The sequence below is a fragment of the Halyomorpha halys genome, unplaced genomic scaffold (genome assembly GCF_000696795.3).
Source record: "Halyomorpha halys isolate HHAL.00 unplaced genomic scaffold, Hhal_1.1 Scaffold531.1, whole genome shotgun sequence".
NCBI classification, from domain to species: domain Eukaryota; kingdom Metazoa; phylum Arthropoda; class Insecta; order Hemiptera; family Pentatomidae; genus Halyomorpha; species Halyomorpha halys.
This window is the reverse complement of record NW_027111171.1, coordinates 942,696-961,969: the sequence shown is the minus strand read 5'-3', so window position 1 is coordinate 961,969 and position 19,274 is coordinate 942,696. Positions and strand designations below refer to the sequence as shown.

General features: G+C 30.1%; 1 protein-coding gene across 3 annotated transcripts in view; it reads left to right on the top strand.

Moving 5' to 3' along the window:
* LOC106683965 (uncharacterized) overlaps positions 1-19,274 on the top strand; it is an 84,387-nt gene that overhangs the window by 5,117 nt on the left and 59,996 nt on the right. Inside the window, exon 1 of one of the 3 annotated variants that reach the window (XM_067049251.1) lies at positions 4,981-4,999. The exons of the other annotated variants lie outside the window; for them this stretch is intronic. The gene's annotated coding sequence lies outside the window, so the exon portion shown is untranslated. Of the gene's footprint in view, positions 1-4,980; positions 5,000-19,274 lie in introns of those variants that run through there. 3 annotated transcript variants of the gene reach the window in all.

The window sequence follows — 19,274 nt, the reverse complement described above, 5'->3', positions numbered from 1 at the left end:
TATATTTTTATCATAACCTTTAAAAAATAGGTAAGAGATTTTATAAAGTACCAAAAGTGACTATATAAGAAATATTAGTGGTTTATTGGAACATTATTATCACCATTAGACTGATTCTGATTATTTCCCCGATTTCTTTAATATGCTTGTACATCAGTCCTCTCTTCAAATGCTTTCCCAATTTTTTTCTAACAATATTCAGTTTCTCTTCTGACTAAAAAACAATTACTGATTTTCTGTTATGTATTAAATAAACTGCATTATAAAATTCAATTTCGCCTTAAACGTGTACATGAATTGCATTTTATCGACTTGATCTTATATCCTAACTTTATTCACTAGCCATATTCAACTTTATCCACATTAATATTCCATCCCTACCCCCCCCCCTCCCAACAAAATTTTTTTTTTCTTTAGCTAGCCGAGCAGCGTTGACAGCTGACGCTAGATCACAAGGACGACCCGACCCGCCTTTCCCCGCGGCCTTGCTGTCTGAGGATCTCGGTGTGAGCGACCTCATGTCTTATTTTAAAATATTTGTGGTCACTCTCACTCTAGATCATTTTCCAATTGAGATTTGTGATCATTATGATGATTTCTTGGAGTAAAACAACAGAAAAATTAGATATTCATACCTGAGAACATGAGTTATTATTTATATTCTCAATTTGTGGACTTATCGAATGAAAAATTAATGAATTCGTATCACTTTTAATCAATTCAAAGAAACCGAGATAGATTTTTTGTTGTTACGGGTACGAAATATATTGATGCCATAAATTTTGAGCTTAAAGCAGAGTGGTCAAAATAAGTCCAACTAAAGCTGTAGGTAACTTAATAACTAAAATTGCCTTGGATGCATTGTCATTATTAATGAACCATATCTATCTTGTTCCGACTTAGCACTCTGTAGAACAGGCTAAACAAATTATGGTGTTCTGCTCTCGAAAACCTTGATTCAAGCGTCATTCTCAAACAACTTGAAACTCTTTCACTAAATTTCCCTATTTAATCCTTGTTCATAAAACTCACCTCTTATTCTTTTCTTTCGATTTACATAACTCTTCAACTTATCAGGAATCGAATAATTTCCGCTTGCGCCTTTTAAAATACTTTTTCTTGCATTTGTAAACTCATACGATCAGGTTGTCAACTATTTCTTCTAAAAATCTCACAAAAACAAGGATGAAAATCAATGAACCACCATTAAATAATTTTATGTAAAAACATTCAAATATTCCTACCAACTTTAAAAATTATGGTATTATTTTGAAACTTTTGTAAGTAACAAAATGTGCGTATTAAGGAAATGAAGTAATCGAAAACGGGGATTTTGGCCTCAATCGTCCTTTTTCGAACTATTGCCTCAATTATGTATGATAGTTATGAAATTATAATAACTATACCTATAATTCTAAGACTTATATTGTTTTTCAGCATATTAATGGTTATCTGTTAATAATTATTCTAAAACTTTTGACTGCTTGAAAGATATAGAGTAACTATCTATTATGGGTTGGATGAATTAGTTTAGTTAGTATACCTAATTACGTTCTTCAGATTTTTGATTGACCTGACATTGATTGACATTGCAAACCTTAAAAAATATATTTGTGTTTGGCATTCAATTCTATCCTGTAACACTAGGAAATCATATCTATATCTGGGATAAACCAATAATGGAAAACCTTTCACCGCTCTCATCCAATCTTGGGTTGCCATTCAATCCACCTTCCTACTTCCTCATCTTGTTCCTTGAACGGAATACATCCTAACAATTTTAGGTATATCTTATATGATTCAAGCATCGTGTTTTCTCAATTCTCCTAACATTCACTTAATATAGTATCACAAAGTACATAGGTGAAACACCAAGACCCCCATCTCCCTTTCCTAAGATGTTTAACGAACTAAGCGACAGCAACAAACAAACAAAAAAATTGACAGCAATTATTGCTAGAATATTATTGGATGATTCCATTAAGTATTCAAAATATTTTGCTATAACCTACTGTTTCTATTTGGTTAGAGTTTTTTTAGACAGGCTGTTGATATGGGATGTCCTGATTTTGGTCAACATTTATGTAAGTTCACCTTTTTTCTATCTAAATAAAGTCTTGATTGATGAAGTATATTTTGTTTAATAACGCGTGTTTTTGAAACTTGAAGCTTCCAATAAAATCAATTTTTTTTTATTAATTATTATATTGAAATAGTCTTTATTAAAAATAATCCAGGTCTTTTTCTGTTCCGATAATATGTGTTGCCCCCGTGGTGTAGAAGAAAAAAAACCGCGCATAAATTTTAGCTATTATACATAAAAGGATAATTGCCAGATAAAGACAGGAAACAGCTGAAGAAGAACGGATAGCGGAAAAGGAGGTTTCCATGGAACCGCAGGCTGGACTGTCTTATTATAATGGCAGATGTCAAGATAATATGTCCACGCCTCCCTTCGCCTGACCGCTTTTATATTAATGTTGAGAAAGGGTTATGGGAAAGTTCATTTTTAAATTAGGTAATAAGTTTATTGCAATTGAATACACGCAAGAAGATTTACTGGTTGTTATTACAGTGTGGTAATTAACAAGTGTTGGTCGCATAAACTATCTAAAATTTGATTTTAATGGTTTTATAGTCTTATTTGTAAACATATTCACCTTATACTAACGTTGAATTATATTCTGCTGATTTCTTAAGAACGGACGCTCAGACTAAACTAAATATCATCGCAAATTCTTAACCTATAGGACAAAATTGTTAGGATGCTTCAAGTTGTAAAAATACAAGTGTTTTGGCCGCCTTCTCGTTATATAGTCGGATGCTGTTCCTCAATTTTTCAGCAAAATAATCCTTAAAAAGACAGTTTCAATTGTATCGCATATTAACGTCACTTATAACTTCATAAAACTTTTCTTTACTCTATCTATTTTTCATTTGTTATTGAAACGGATGGCATTTTAGCGTACGTACTTAGCTAGGTCTGGTGTTAAATTTGGCCGGGCTTATACAGCATGGTATTTCTTATATTTTAGCCATACCAGATTAATACCTCATTATAGGATAATATACCTTATATTATTTATTGTTATAGATTAAAATAATTTATACCAGTTAATTATAAATTATTTTATTTGATTTACTTCCTTAGTGATTTACAAAGGATACTTTGTAATAACGCAACACAGACGTGCATCCTCATTGTGCAATTGAAGTATTAAGTATTAACTAAGAGGGCACAAGTAGAGCTATGGGGCTTAGTAACAAACGGACATACATAGCGAGGCGTAGTTGGGAAGATTGAGTGATTGGTGTTCCAAGAGGATGGGCCTCTGCCTGGTGCGCCTTCTAAACATAAAGAAAGTTTTAATTTTTGGAATAATTTTATATTACATTTTACACTATTAACATTATACATATATATTTAGGGAGTTTGAAACCTTAAATGATCCACAAATTCCACATAACCCTGGACAATATTGTAACTTTTCATAGCAGTCCTTCTTGTCAGATATTGTTTATCATTGTTTGGATTCTATCTAACACAGCACGAATCCTGTATTAATTGGCCTTAACGAAAAAACATTATGAACTACATCAAATGTGGTTCCTTATTACCTGTTTATTTGTTTCGTCCATTTAAAGATAGTTTTTGGATCAACTAAATCATTCATAGAATTGTGGTTTATATAGTTTTGTCTTACCTTGTTTTGTAAGTACCACAATCATAATAATTTATCTACTTGGTCATTATATACTATATATATATGGGATAAGGGAAGTCTTTTTTGTTGTTTGTAACACATTCATTAAAAGAAATGTTTTATAAATTAAAATTTTGGTTGCCGAAGAACCAATTACTTACTAGATTTATTTAAAGTTGTTCCTTAAGGTCGTTCATTAGTTCGATTTTTCCAGCTAATTCGATTGCATGGTTTCTCTTCCATCTTTGTAATGACAACCTTAGGAATGGTCAGGACTTTCTAATAATTTACAATTTGTCAACCCGATAAAGAGTGAATGGACAAAGCCCATGGGAACCAAGAGACAGTTAATGGCGGCTCGATAAAAAGTGATTGAATTGGCTACGCATGAGCTGAAGGAAATAATGACGATTGATACGCTAACAATGCCTCAGGCTCCGGGCTACGAATGTCGGTTCCATTGTTCCAGCTCCAGCCTAGGTCTAGAGGATAGGCCAATCCTATCTCTCTTCATCTCCAAGATTGGAACTCATGGTGACTTCCATATCAATATCGAAGAAGGTACTTATACAAATTAAATTATTGACTCCAAGAAACAAAAATAAGTGAATTTATTGTTTTACTCCTTAACGAGTGCAATCCTTGGAAACGATTGGTTTTCATCAATGACTGCTTATAAACTTTAGTTTAATAAGTTAATTAACTTATCAACTCAGAAAACTGATTGTTGCACTATACAGTAGTGAAATATGCGCCTAAAATTTAAAAAAAAAAAAAAATGTTTTGATTTTAATCTTGTACACAGGTTCTCTATTAGGACCACATTTTTAAGTTCTTTTCTATTCATTGAGTCTATACCATCTTATCCTTTTCAATGTGCTCGATAATTTAACCTTCTAGAATCTTCTGTAATCAATTAAAGCGAATCTCGGTAAGAAAACGGATTACGAGTAAGAATATAAAAAGGAAGTACGGTGTTATTTTTATTGTCTTTTCACAGAGTGAGCACGGTTCTAAACCCATTTACGGATAATTCAGCGCATTGAAATGTGTTTAGTATCTTAATGTGTTTTAGTAGATGTCCGACTGACACTTATAAAGTGGAAATGATTGAATGATATGGATGATATTGTATCTAGAAAGATGATTGTAATTCTTATTATTAATATCAGTTATGGAGATAGAACTTCGTGAGCTGTTTCATTTACTTCGTTGTTACAGAAGGCAGGGATGTCTCAGAGGTAGGAGTAAAGGGACTAATGAAACCTTTCAAAAGCTGTTCCAAAACCTTAGAGGTGAGACATTCCACACAGAAAAAACAGGATGCGAGGCGCTAGTGTGTCCGATATGCTGAGGGACTAACACGGAACTAGCAAGTATTTTGTACAATACCGTGGATAATCTGTAATCATAGTAATTATAAATATTACTTATTAACTTAAATAATTGTAAAAAAAAAAAATTAAATTTTAAAAACCCTATACCAGTATAACCCATTAAATTATCTTAGGTTCAGTACTTGTTAAGTAGAAAGTACTATTTCAAGAACAGAATTCCAAGAAACAGTTCGGTTTTGTTGAGGAAGTGATTTGGTGAATAACTTGCTCAGTCGTCAGGTTTTTCCCTAATTAGAGGTACCCACTTTATGGAAGCTGAGTGTGTCCCAGAGTCTGGGCCCCCAGTCTATGGCTGACTGTCTGCTACTTAATTATTGGACTCGACCCCGGGCATGGAAGGTTCCCTATAGGAGCGAGGTAGCCGCTATGTTTTCAGTAGTTCAATTAGGAGGGTTTCAAATGATGGGCACAGTGGTCATCTAATATCGATAATAAATGATCAATACCCAAGTACTCGTATCGAGAATTTTTCAAGATATTGTGATACTTGCTGAGACATATTGAACGATATAACATTCCAATAAAATTATTGATACATATGTTGGAATGTAAAATATTGTCGCCATATTGCAACAACTCCATTCTTTGCGCTTCCTCATTTCTTGACTATCTTGCTCCATTCTTATATTAAAACAATTCATCATGGTTGTAATATCCTTTGTCAGCTCCTTGAAATAAACTTATTATTAGCAGCTAATAAAACCGGACATTTTGATTTTTCCTCATAACAAGAATAAGAAATAAGTAAAGACAAATTTGTCATAACAACTAGGGTTTTTTTTTTTTTTTGTAGGTTACAAAACCATAAACTAATCATCCCTAGTAATGTTCAGTAAGTAAATTATAGTGGACAAAACTGAGAAATTAACATTATTTAAAAACTTATAATTCTAAATCTATTCTGTTCTAACCAAATTCCATTTTTTTTAAAGGTTTGTAGTTTTGCTTTTCCATCTACTCCGTTTCTATTATATTTATTTGTTTTTTTATTATTTTTTGTGTAAATACAAATTCAAACATTTTATTGTTAACAACATCTTAATGGTTTTTGTTTTACTTATAAATTAAAATTTCATTCTTTTAAGAACCTTAATTAACCTTCATTTCTCACCTCGTGCGTACGTATTGAAGATCTGGTTTATCGTTAGCTTCTCCATTGCGTCAGTACTGTTTCATTTGAACTATTTAATTATCTGTTATGTATAATAATTAATTGTTTAATCCTAAAATAAAGAAGCATCGATTTATTGCCAAAATTTAATTCATTATAATTCTCTAGTTAAAGGCGTTCTGAGGTTTCAGTGACTTGTAAGATTAAGAGTTTTACTCCAAAAATGTAGTAGCGTATACAGAGTACAAACACTACGCATTCACATTAATTTCAATCTAAAATGCATTGTCCATAAAAGCATGTGTATTTTAGAAAATGTATTGAAAATTATAGTTCCGTTGCAGCTATTGGAGCTTCTATAGTCGCATAACTATTGATGCCCAGGCCAAAACAAATAGAAAAAAATATTTTTTATATTAATATAAAAATATTTTCAATATAGTAAGAAAACAAAAAAGGTGATAAAAACATTTACTTGGGACCTTATAGGTATTAAAGGGTTAACCTCAATAATATACTGAAATAATAGAATGCAATAATACTGTAATCAAATTATGACCAATAAATCCCTGTCCCAGTTCAACTGTGTAACACCTCAAAAAATGTTTATTTTGAGATATGCGTGTAATTTTAGCTAAAAGTGTAAAATCTATACTGTTCATAACTCTTAAAATATTTTCTTTTTAATTACATTTTATGACATATGTTTTAATCTGATTCTTTGTTCTGTATAGACCCGCATTGCTAAGATTGCATGCATATCTCAAAATAACCATATCTGAGATGTTACCCTAATGAGTTAGGAGAGGGAAAGGGTTGTTCTATTCAATAATACTCATCTACCCTAAAAAAGAGTGAATTAAAAGTTTTGTGTAAGATAAAACTTCTAGGTGACTAATATAGAGATAAAAATTTATCAATCTCTGAAACTAATCCTGATTTCAATCGAAGGAATTTTTACTTCAGTGAACTTCTAATATATATCGTAATATATACCTTGTCTGTCAAAAAGGAATGTACTATCATGGACTGTGGTATTTTGTATCGACTCTTAAATAACGGTGTAATGCCGTCAGATCAATCTAACTTGTTTATACATCAAACAAATTAAAAAGGTTTTTATAAGTCGGAAATTTATTTTCTAGCAATGATTCTTCATTTCAATAGCTTTCTCCTCAATTGGGCAATCAAGTAATTTCATTTCATCCTCATCGTAACCACTACATGACCAAATGCTGTTGAATAATCCCAGATAGACCGACCCTCTATGACCCTTCTTTACCGCAGTCTATCCATCATTTGTTATTTAACACATTTTGTATTTTTTCTCTTGGATCAAAATTGTATGGATTCATGGCATTCTTTTCAAACCTCTGTAACGTCTATATAAGAATTAGGTAGTATGTAATACTTGTTGAAATAGTATTGGCTCATATATATAAAAAAAAATTCAAGGAAGTCTAAACACCAAAAATAATTACATATCAAGGAGGACTTATCTGAACTTGAAAACATTTACACTGTGCTCTCTGCTTCCTATTGCCATTGGCTCAAAATAAAATAATACAAAAAAAATTACATAATAAATAATAATTAAAAAAATAACATGAAACTACGTTGTAATTAGTTAAAACTAGCAATCGGTATAGGTGTACCAGGTTGTTTTGAAAGTTTTGCTTCCTATAAGAGCAAGATCTTTTCCATGGCTTACTCATCATAGGAACAGGGATTTGATACACCGTTCAACCACACAAATTCAATTAATTCCGAAAATTGTTACCACATAACCTCAGTGCCACAAATGTTAGCGTATCGTTGAAATACTCAATCATCAATGAGCAGAAATATACATTTCGTCTGAGCGTTATGTCAATAAAGAAATTATTCTTTGAAATAAACTTTTGTCACTTGTGCACGTAAAAGAATCAGTCGTGTATTTGGTTGTCTCAACTCAAAAATCGAATTCCCTCTGTGAGAAATTAGGAATTTTGGCCTATTTTTTATTCCACCAAAGTATATATTTTGTTATTTCTTACGGGCCGATATTCATTCTAAACACTAGTACAAAATTTCTTTAAATACCAAATAATACTTTCAACTAATTTTTTCCTATTCATTTGACTGGCAGAGCATCGACTTCAATTGAACAGTTCATTAGCGTGGGAGACCGGGCCCAATTACTGTTAGTTTCAGATCCTTAGGTCTATTTTTTGTTTTTTAAAAATAGGCTCCATTTCTTGAGCTCGTACGATTCGAGAACCGCAGTTAGTGACAGAATGAGAGATACTCCTTATCTTATTCACTTGTAGCTTATTTGATAGTTAATAAATCACTAGGACTTTCTCTGTGTATATATATTTACGATACAAATTATTTGACTTAGTTTCGCAATTTCAGTATTATCCCTCTTAATTTATTTGACTTATTTTACTATCCTCGTCCCACTTTATTGGCTGTCATAAATTCTTGGAATTGGGTTTAGCAAAATACTATTGAGACTATTTGGTATGCGCTCTCTCTTAACCCCAATACCATCGAAAATTTATGGGGATTCTCCTAACCGAGATTGTTCATGACCACGGAGGCCATAACGTTGGGTAGTGAAAGGCGGTGGGATTGAGTCAGGGCAATTAGGATTAAGTCAGTAGTTGAGTGGTGCAATTAAAATTTCTTTTGTTTTCAATTTCCCTTTACTATTTGTCAATTGTTATCGTTAAGGGTATCAAAGTGTCTAAAAATAAGTCCGAAATCCATCCACCATATGAAACCGAGTTTCAAACTTTTATGAAACCGTATAATAAAATAAATTAAAGTAACTTCTCTTCCACTTCTCCCCCTTTCATTTTTAGCCTGCTCGAGAGGCATTACTAAATTTTCTAACATAATGGACATGGGCTTGCTCCCAATCTTGTATAAACTTTATTTACATATATATAATTTTATATCTTGTTTAAGACAGGTTTGTTTATTGATTTGTTCATTTTATTATTTAAAAACCTACCAATTTTAACTATATATTATTTAACTTATATATAAACGTTTCGATCACAAATTAATTTTGTGACACAATTGCTAGTTAAAATTCCATGTATCTAATTTGAAAGTAAAAAAAAAAAAAAAAAAAAAAAAAGCCTAAAATGAAATTGGAATTATAATAAGAATAAGGCGAACCTAAGATGTGGGGTTGGATAAATAGTATATTGTTGATTAAGTGATAGATTGCAATGGAGTGAATCATTATAATTAGTGAAATTGTGATAATAATTGGTAATTTGACACATTATGATAAAAATTAATTTATTAGTGCATATTTTTTCCAAATTTAATAATGTTTTATAGGTTATTGACTAAGATAAAATTTAACAAATGCATAATAGTCTGCAACAGTTTGATAACAATTGTAGCCGTGATATAAATATGGTAGGAAATATATGATTCAGAGTGTTAAAAATAATTTGTGATTAGGATGTAATTGATATAAATCAAAAGATCCTTGGGAATGGCCGAAATGGAGTTACAAAAACATAAAAAGTTTGCGACCATATGTATATTTTATTATAACTGATAAACTTAATTTTATTCGTTTTCCTTATGATAACGTAAGTCGTACTTTACACGCAAGATATGGAAATTGCGTTTTGTCTGTAACTAAAAGGAGTTATTTTCCATTATTGAAACTTTTTCTGTTTTTTTTTTTGTTTTTTTTTCCTCAATTTTTCTGGGCTAACGTTCCTTTGCCCCTGACTGTCATAATGTTTCCATCGATTAAATAGAAAGGATTATTACTGTTGCGATTTTTGTTTCCTTTTTTATGCAATGTTGTATTCTCGATACAGGCGTCAATGGACTCACGACGAAGAGTCCGTTGAACCGGAGAACTACCTGACCCGCGAAGTGGACCTGAGAGCTTTCCCGATATTCAGATCAAGTTGACGTGGGAAGAGCATAGCTTTACTCCCCGTTAAATATCCTCAGAGGAGCGAGGAATTGTTACTTTCTAAACAGCCGCTGGGAACATCCACCATCGTGGGACCTTGGAGTGCCCTGGCTCCCTCAAGTAGGGCGCAACGTTTCTGAAGAGGCCTAGTGTGCTTTCCCTTTTTCATTGTTAGGGCGTTATTTGTACTTCGTGATCTTTTCTAGGACATTCTAAATAACTTTGGTAAAAGCTCTATATTTCATATTGAGAATACAAAATTAAAAGGAGACTGAAAGAGTGTAAAACTCTTTAATGACAATATGACGAATATGTCGGAGCGTAAAAAGGGATAATCCAACTATTTTCAAACGATTTTATTTTGGATGGAAAACTATGTTTATTTTTTCTTTAATCTAATGCATTCCTGAATGTGTTTCACATTTTTTATTAAATAAATCAAAACTTCTATCCTTTTTTGTCTCAACACTTTTTATTTTTCAACAGTCCAACGTTTCGGCCATTTTAGCCATCCTCAAGGATATAAATGGTTTGTGTATATGGTAGTGAATTTGTGTGGATAATCTTATGTAAGAAGAATTAAATATTTATGATTTTAAAATTTAAAAAAATGGGTTTTTAACTTATAATTAATGAATGACCTGGGCAGTAATTCTAAATTTAATGTGAGGAAGAAATTATAATTGAAGATCTCCTTGAGGATGGCTAGAATGGCCGAAACGTTGGACTGTTGAGACAAAAAAGGATACAAGTTTTGATTTATTTAATAAATAATTACCTTGTCTCAAGAAATTGAAATAATATAATTAAAATAATTAAACTAATTAGCATCAGTGATTATTCCATAAAAAAAATACCCTATAAGAAAAAAAAAAAACTTATTTCTTGAATTAGTCACAGACCAGCAACCATATTATTGTAATTATTCAAACGAAACAAAAACCTTTTTTTGTTTCATAAATCAATTGAAAATACATGAGTAAGTACATACTGAAAGTCAATCACAATTATGACGTATTAATTAAAAGACTAACCCACTCATTTATCCATCAAGACAGACAGCCATCACATAAATACAAACCATTACATAAATAGTTTAATAGAATGTTTTCTAATTATTTTAATAGGTTCAATTGTTTTTAAAATTGTATAAATAAATGTTCACATGCAATGAAAAATAAAAACCGTGATTATTCTGCAGAATCTATTTCGTTGACTAAAGAAAAGGTAATTTTTGTTCATATTATTATAGACGAAGATTTATTTTAATGATTATGTTTCTGGTTATGATATAATTTGGATTACTTTGCACAGTTTTTTTTTTTTTTCATAAGGTTTGGAATAAAATATTTCTGTAAAATGAACTGAGTAGTCAGTAGATTATAGAAGGTGCTCTCCGTTGAAAACGGAAATAAATGTTGCTGGAAATTATTTATGACCCTTGTATTAACGCCAGCGGGGATGTTGTACAACAAATTTGCATGTCTGAATTCCCTTCTAAAATTGTATATTTTCTTTCCTCTGATTATTTTTATCATGAATGGTTTTTCTTTTGCTTAAAAATTATTTTTTTGATTCTATTCATTATTTTACAATCATGTAACTTGGCGAAGGCTGAAGAAGAGTTGGATGTTGTACTTTCCATACTGACAATGTAGTTTTGTTGGATATAGTTAATTAGTAATTATATAGTTAACTAATATAGAGTATAGTTATAGTATAATAAGCACTGCCTCTCTCTTGTCTACTGGTGCGATGGCTCTATATTACATTGCATTTGCTTATTATATTTTTTTTGTACAGATGAAAATAAAAATAAATATTTTTATGAGAAATAAATATTATATTATCATTACGAAATACGGTATATATTTATATGGTATATTACACCATATACTTTATAGTAGGCTAGATATTGTAAAAGTTACATATTTTTAACGGTGTTTTAACGTATGAACATCCAGAAGATATTTTTTCACTCCTGTTTATCATATAAAAAATATATCTTGCTGGGAGTGGTGACATGCCTAAGGCTGCCTCGATGTCCACTAGATAGACCACACACATTCCCACAAAAACCACTTGGGAGACCACTTTTTTTATGTTCCGCTATGGCGTTGTAATGAACCCGTTAAACATTACTTTTCCTTGGTTCCTTTATTGAAGTTCTATATATCTTGTATAAGAATAAATATTATTTTATAACTTGTTGTTAGATATATTTTATCATAATGGCGGTGGTATTAGGAGCCAATCTAACTGTTGTGAGGTACTCTAACCTTAAAATCCAATTAATGACTGATATACCTTGGTCTAGAAGGGGCTATGTACACTTCATAACATAACAAGCTCCCGCAAAAAATATTTAATTTTAATTTTCTTAAAATTTACTATTTGTAACATAACCCCTTCAATTATAATTATAAGTTCTTAAAAACTAAAATTAGTACTAATAAACCTTATTTTTAATTACTATGTATAAAATACGAACTTTAGTTAAAATAATAGATTAAATATATTCTCTAAGACATAAAAAAAAAATCAAGAAAGTGAACAATTTGTCTAAATCGGTTGTTTAAGTCACTGGTATAAAACTTAGTTGAATAAACATATTTACAACTTAGCAAATATGCACAAACAAACCATTTACCATTTCCTTCTAGATTTTATTTCCTAAGAAATTATTTTTCTTATTATATTAAGATAGTTGAGCTGAAAAATAAATTTCCTTTAGAATATTATCAATATTGCATATTTACTAGTACAACGTTTTGGGTTTTCCCATTTTCAAGTACCAATATTCTATGTTGTTAATTTTAACCATTTCTTTTTCGAAAGTTCGTCTTGTAACCATAAGACTATTGATTATCAATTATAAAACGAAACAATATTAGGTACAAACGAATATAGATTATTGATAATATACTCAAATTTTTTTCTTACCTCAACATCTTAATATGAAAAAAAATAATTTTCCTAATTAACGGTGTATATTTATTTATTAATTTTATTTTTTGAAGATTTTGACTCAAAGAAGATGCAAAAAAGGCGAAATACATAATATTTCTATAAGTGTACTAGGGGGAGCGGAGTAGCTCAGTGAGTAAAGGTGCTGTGCTACCAATTCCAAGGACCCGGTTTCTTATTTTTCTGGTTGGAAGAGTCCTTCCTGTTCCACCCAGCATCTAAAAGTGTGCACCCTTAATTGGGAAAAATTGGCAGTTGAGCGTGATCATGAACTATCCCCTTCTTGTATAACCTTTATTCCAGAAACATTACTTCCTTACAAAACGTACTGATCTCCTTTCCCTATACAGACTGTAGCGGTATAAATTTCATTTCATTTCATAATTGTTATGTTTTATTAAATATTTGTTTCTAAAATATAAGTAACATAGGCAGTGGATAAAGATATCAGCATATTTCTTCGTCTAAATTAATGGAAATATGTGATTCGCTTCATTATGTGTTTACCTAAACTGTAAATACAGACTGTTTCTATGGCTTAAATTTATGTTGAAATATCAGCATAGCTATGTAACTAATAAAGCTATTTTTTTTTTAAATTCAAGCTATCACACAATGTGTCAATTTTTGTGCCTAAATCGTTCATAAAATTATTTTCTACAATTACAGTATTATATTAAAGGAGTAATTTTAACTTAGAAAACAATATAAATTCCTGGAATAATTTTTAATAAACTCTGTTAATCAGTTATGTGCTTATATAGTTTTATAAAATTTTGAAAAAAAAAATATATTAAAATATTTAGAATTTTATATTTTACTTCATTAAACTGCTCTCCATTAAATATTTTGGTATAGTTCACTAGTGTGTTTGAAGTTTTCAATGCATTTTTAAAAACTTTTGAACTAAAGTTACAAGTAACGAGGAAGTACTTACGCAACCTATAAAAACTACTTAATTTCTGATGTGAAATAAACAAGACATGTAAAATAAAATTAATGAATTAAATAAAAAACAATTATCAAGTTGTTAAAAATGCCTCTAATTTATTTATTTTTAAATAAAATCTCTCATTGTTTATACTAGTAAACTGATTCATGGATCACGCTTAAATTACCATTAAGAGGTTAACAAGTTTTCTGTACTTGAAGGCATTACCACTGAAGATCATGCATGGTAGATTTTTCTTATCTCAATTTAAACATTATTTTATACATGCTTCGTATATTTCACTCCATTCTCTCGAGATGCCTGTTTAGGATTTTGTGCTAAAAATATCTCTATTCCATCCTCCTATCCGACGCTGCCTAAGCAAGCTTTCAGAGTGCCTATATCAAATCGACTTTGTTTTTATTCCTCTGAAGCAATTCTTTATAGGACAAGAATAAAAGTATTGCCTTTTCTCATTTAAATAATCATTTCTCATTTAAATAATTTATACTGACTGCATAATGTTAAAATAATTAATTCTGTGTGAGAAAAAAGTCGTAAAATGCCAATTGGTCTTTTCAAACGACCTCATTTGATTCTATCTCGCATACTATACTATTTTAAGACTCACTGGAAAGTCCCTTCCAGAAAAAAATAATACTGCATTATTAATATGTATATATTTTTTTTCGGAATGGTAATATTTTAATTTAATTATGCATCTCATTTTTATGAACAATGCAACGGAAACATTATAATATTTATAAAGTTATTTTTTTTTTTAATTTTAAAGAAAAAAATGTAGGGTCATTTTGTATCTAAAAAGGGTAATTTAATATATAAGTCTTCCCCTGGATGTTGCTTTTATTGCGTTCATCTTTATAGTTGTGGTGGTGATCAACTCGTTACATATTTTTAAGGACACCTCCTAATTTTATATTCCTTAAGTTTATTCTTAGAGACTTTAGGTACATATAACCCTGCACGGTCAATACCATTAAAGCAATGTAATTTAAGGTGGTAAATTTTTTACATGTCAATTTTGTTGACACAACATACCAGTCAGACGGTCAATATGATGATAAATATCGATGTTGATTCTATAGGATTACAGAACATTTACGTGCATTGAACATTATAATGTTTACTATGTAAGGCCCATTAAAAGAAAAATTCTGACTGAAAATAAAATTTTATAGCTAGAACTTCATTTTAAAAGAACTTCAATTATTAATTTAATTAATAGGGCAAAAACGCTACAACAGACATTAATTGACATAATGCAATAAGAAGACTCCTACAAAGCCTTGAACTTTCAAATAACAGGGTGAAATCTGGTGTGGTGTACAAGTTTTTTATAGGTAGGCTCGTGTTGAAATTATCACTATTTTTGTAATTTTAGAAAAAAAAATATCCAAACAGAGAAAGCGAAGTTTATAAACATTTTTTTTGTTCCTATAAAAATCCGTATGGTAGGGTTTCTTGAGGTAGAATAATAAATATGAATTTTTTTTCTGCCAAGAAAACAACAGTTTAAAATAAGATAATGATGCAGTCATACAATTAGGAAAGATCGGCTTCCCGTTTGAATCGGATTTTCTTTGTTTCCTTCTTCCTCCTTTAGTAATTCCTAAAATTATTTTATTTACCTGTTATTCAACGGGTGATGAGGTGGTTGAAGTCTGATTTTTAGACATAAATTAAAATTTACGTATTTTATATTCTACAACATTATGTAAAGTAGAAAAGTAGCAGTGGTTTGTAGTATGAGTTAGATTTTATTGGCTGTAAAAATATTTTTTTTAAAACTTGTAAAAGTCGACAATTATCTGAAAAATTATCACCAAATTTGGTGAACACCATGTATGTCATTTAGACAGTTGACGTGAGGTGTGCTGTACTTTGTGTATATGTTATATTGTGTTTTCTGTCCAGTGAGTGCCTATATTGGAAAAAACAGTTGATTTGACAATTATTTGCCGCTTGTTAGAAACTCGAGGCATTGCGTTGAGTATTTTCCAGTTTTATGTTAATAAACCTTTAAAAACATTTTTTTTAACAAGAAAATAACCAAGGAAAAATTCGAAATAATCATAAATTAGCAGTTTGCAATGAAACCCTCACATAAAGTAAAACAACATTGTTATTATAATTGTCAATTTACAAGTTTATTTTTAACCTCAAGACGTACTCATGTTAAACCTAGCGTCATGTTATTTACAATTGTAAATAGGGAAGGAGGTAATTTTAAGATAATTGTTGGTGATGAAGTGAGGTTCGTGTATTCATTAATGTTTTAGTCATTAACCATAAATCCCTTTAATAGCGATCGATTTTTTATTCCGTATTTAGAAATGACCTCACTGTCGTCAATATTTTCTTCCTTTATTTCGCTTTTTCCAGGTTGAGTAGTTGTGTATGTAAATGGCATGCAAATTCTCCGCGTTACTTATGAATATGTAAATTCTAGTGAGCAGTTTCCCGCTGTTCGCGAAAAAATATATGCTCTCTTTAATATTCAAATTATGAGCTATTGTTAGAAGCAAGGTGAGCATTTTCTTAGGCCTGCAAAACCTTTTTTTGGTTTTATCGAAATTAAAATCGCTAAGTTGGTTTCCTTTTGTAATTGATACTTTGGCATCGTACAGTTAAGAAAGTGGTGGTAGTGTTAGGATAATCTGTAATTAAAAGTTCTAAAAATTTAAGAAAAAGTTACATAATTGGGTATTTGACTGAAATTAATTAATGATTAGCGGCAGAACAACCTGCGAAATGTTTGGATGTGAGAGTAAATTTATATTTAAGATTTTCCTTGAGGATGGCGGAATAGGCTGAAACGAGGAACTTTTAAGTAATAATAAAGAATAATTAGGACTTAACATTCATTAAAATTTATTTGATTTGTATAATAAAAACCAATCTTAAAAAAGAAAAAAAAAACCTTAACCACCCATACCCACTAGTTTCTAACCTTGCTTTCTCTTCCATTCCTGACAATCCTCCGATGCGCCTGAAAAGAAGATGGCCACGAGACCAGCTAATGTAAAACGTCATTAGAGTGCTACCAATGGATAGTTTCTCTACACGCCTGTAACACTCCAATTTAACTGAGATCAGATTTACTAAATGTATTATAATGTACAGTTGTAAATAGCAATAAATAAATATTTAAAAAAAAAAAAGAAGAAAGTAAAAAGATAATGTATATATTCTTAATTTTAATAAGCTATTTATTAATTTTCTTAAAACACCTAGTTCTTCTAGTTTTCAACTTAACATATATGTCGCTTATTTTTGACGGATACAAGTTTAAAATTGATCTTGGAAATCCACTAAACTTCGGCTGCTCTCAAAATGTTTGATAATTATTTGCTCAAGTCATTATAAATAATTGTAGATTGTTAAAAGAAAAACACATAATCACAACCAAGAACTTGAACACCTTTGAAATCACTATCACGTCTCTAACTAAATCATGGCGTATAATGGGAAAATTTATATTATGTGATAATATATAATTATATGGTTTAGACTACATTGAAAAATGAGTTTTTTTTGTATCAGAATTAAAAAAATCACTATATTTCTCATCAGAACCACAAAAATTAAGTATTTATTATAAATCAAAAACTAGTTTCCAAATATTTTTATTAATTTAATGACACCTAAGTGGAAATAACATCCATAAAAGTTACGACTTTTCTTTATTATTTACATCTTAATTTACGTCTTTTCTTTTCTAAATACGAATAAATGTATGGGTGGAGGATGAGTTTATTTACATGAGGGTTTTCTTTATCCTCTTATTTAAAAATGAAGTAAGCTGTTTATTTATATTTTTTTTTAATAGGAAATACATATTTATTTTGTATGCTTTATTTATTTATGTATTTACATATTTATTTTTCTCTCAGTGTCATTTAATTTCCATATATACATCCTGAATAATTGCCTTTTTTTTCCAATAGCATCCAACTTTCTAAAAAATGTATTTAAAATGAATGTTGACAAAAGAATGTCCAATATATAATTATTTTGATCTATCCCTTCACTGCTAATCATACTGATTTAAAGAGAATTAATGTTAAATATAGGCACTAATAAAGAAATTACCATGTTTTAAAGAGTATTATATTGTTCATTTAATCGTTCCATAATTCCTAAAACATAAAGAAATAAATATACATACGATTTGTGGAAAACATTTTGCACAGTATACTTTTTTTTGTTTCTTTTTTTTTAGGAAAATTTATTGATTCAATACACCTTTTGCCTTGCCTGCATTTTGTTGAACAATCATTTAAAATGTTAATTGAAGGATATGATATAGTGGGATAAATATGGCCTTATGGATGTCTGTTGAGAAAAGTATTTGGTTCCCAAATATTCCCTTGAAAATATTTTAAATAACACTCATAAAGAAACTGCTTTTGTACTCATAAGTTTAATGTGTATTTTATTTTCCCATATTCCGTTAAAACATAAAAACATAAATAAATAAATTCAGCAACGAGTTAAATTATACTAGTGATTAAATTATATTTTATACAATTTTTTCCCCCCAAATTTGTTTATTTAATGCATCTTATTTATTTTATACTTATGTAATGGCAGCTTTATTTTTTATTATTATAGTATTTTTTTTAACATTTGTTGAATCATTATGGCCTTATGGATGTCTTGTCAGAAAGTGTTTGGTTACATTCGGAAAACCAAGTATTCGTTTGATTCTACAAACATTTTGAATTAAGTGCCGAGACCGATGATGTTATTCTGTGGACGGCCTAGATCTTTCTTGTTCGTGATCGGTGCCTCTCGAAACGCGGTGCGATCCTACAACGGTCGCTGTCCATGAAATCTGAACAGTGCAACGCTCGGTACCGCTAAAGAACTACACTCAGCCGTTAGATCATCCTATGTCCTTATTGTGTCTACTCTGCTATTGTATCCCTCTCATGTTTCTGAACTATATGTAGATGCCAGAATGAAAACACAATTTTAATTTGTTTTTTCAAGCTATGTTTCATATTTCTATCTTCAAAATGAATCGTTTTCTAGACTATCTTCTCATGTTCATTACCTGAATATTCATAGTAATGTTTTTTATATTTTTCTTATGTTAATATTCTACCTTGTTGTTGATTTTTGCTTAAAGGCGTAAAACCCTCTGGTCATCAACGCCTATGGGATGATAAAAGTAAAAAAAAAAAAATAATAAAATAAATAA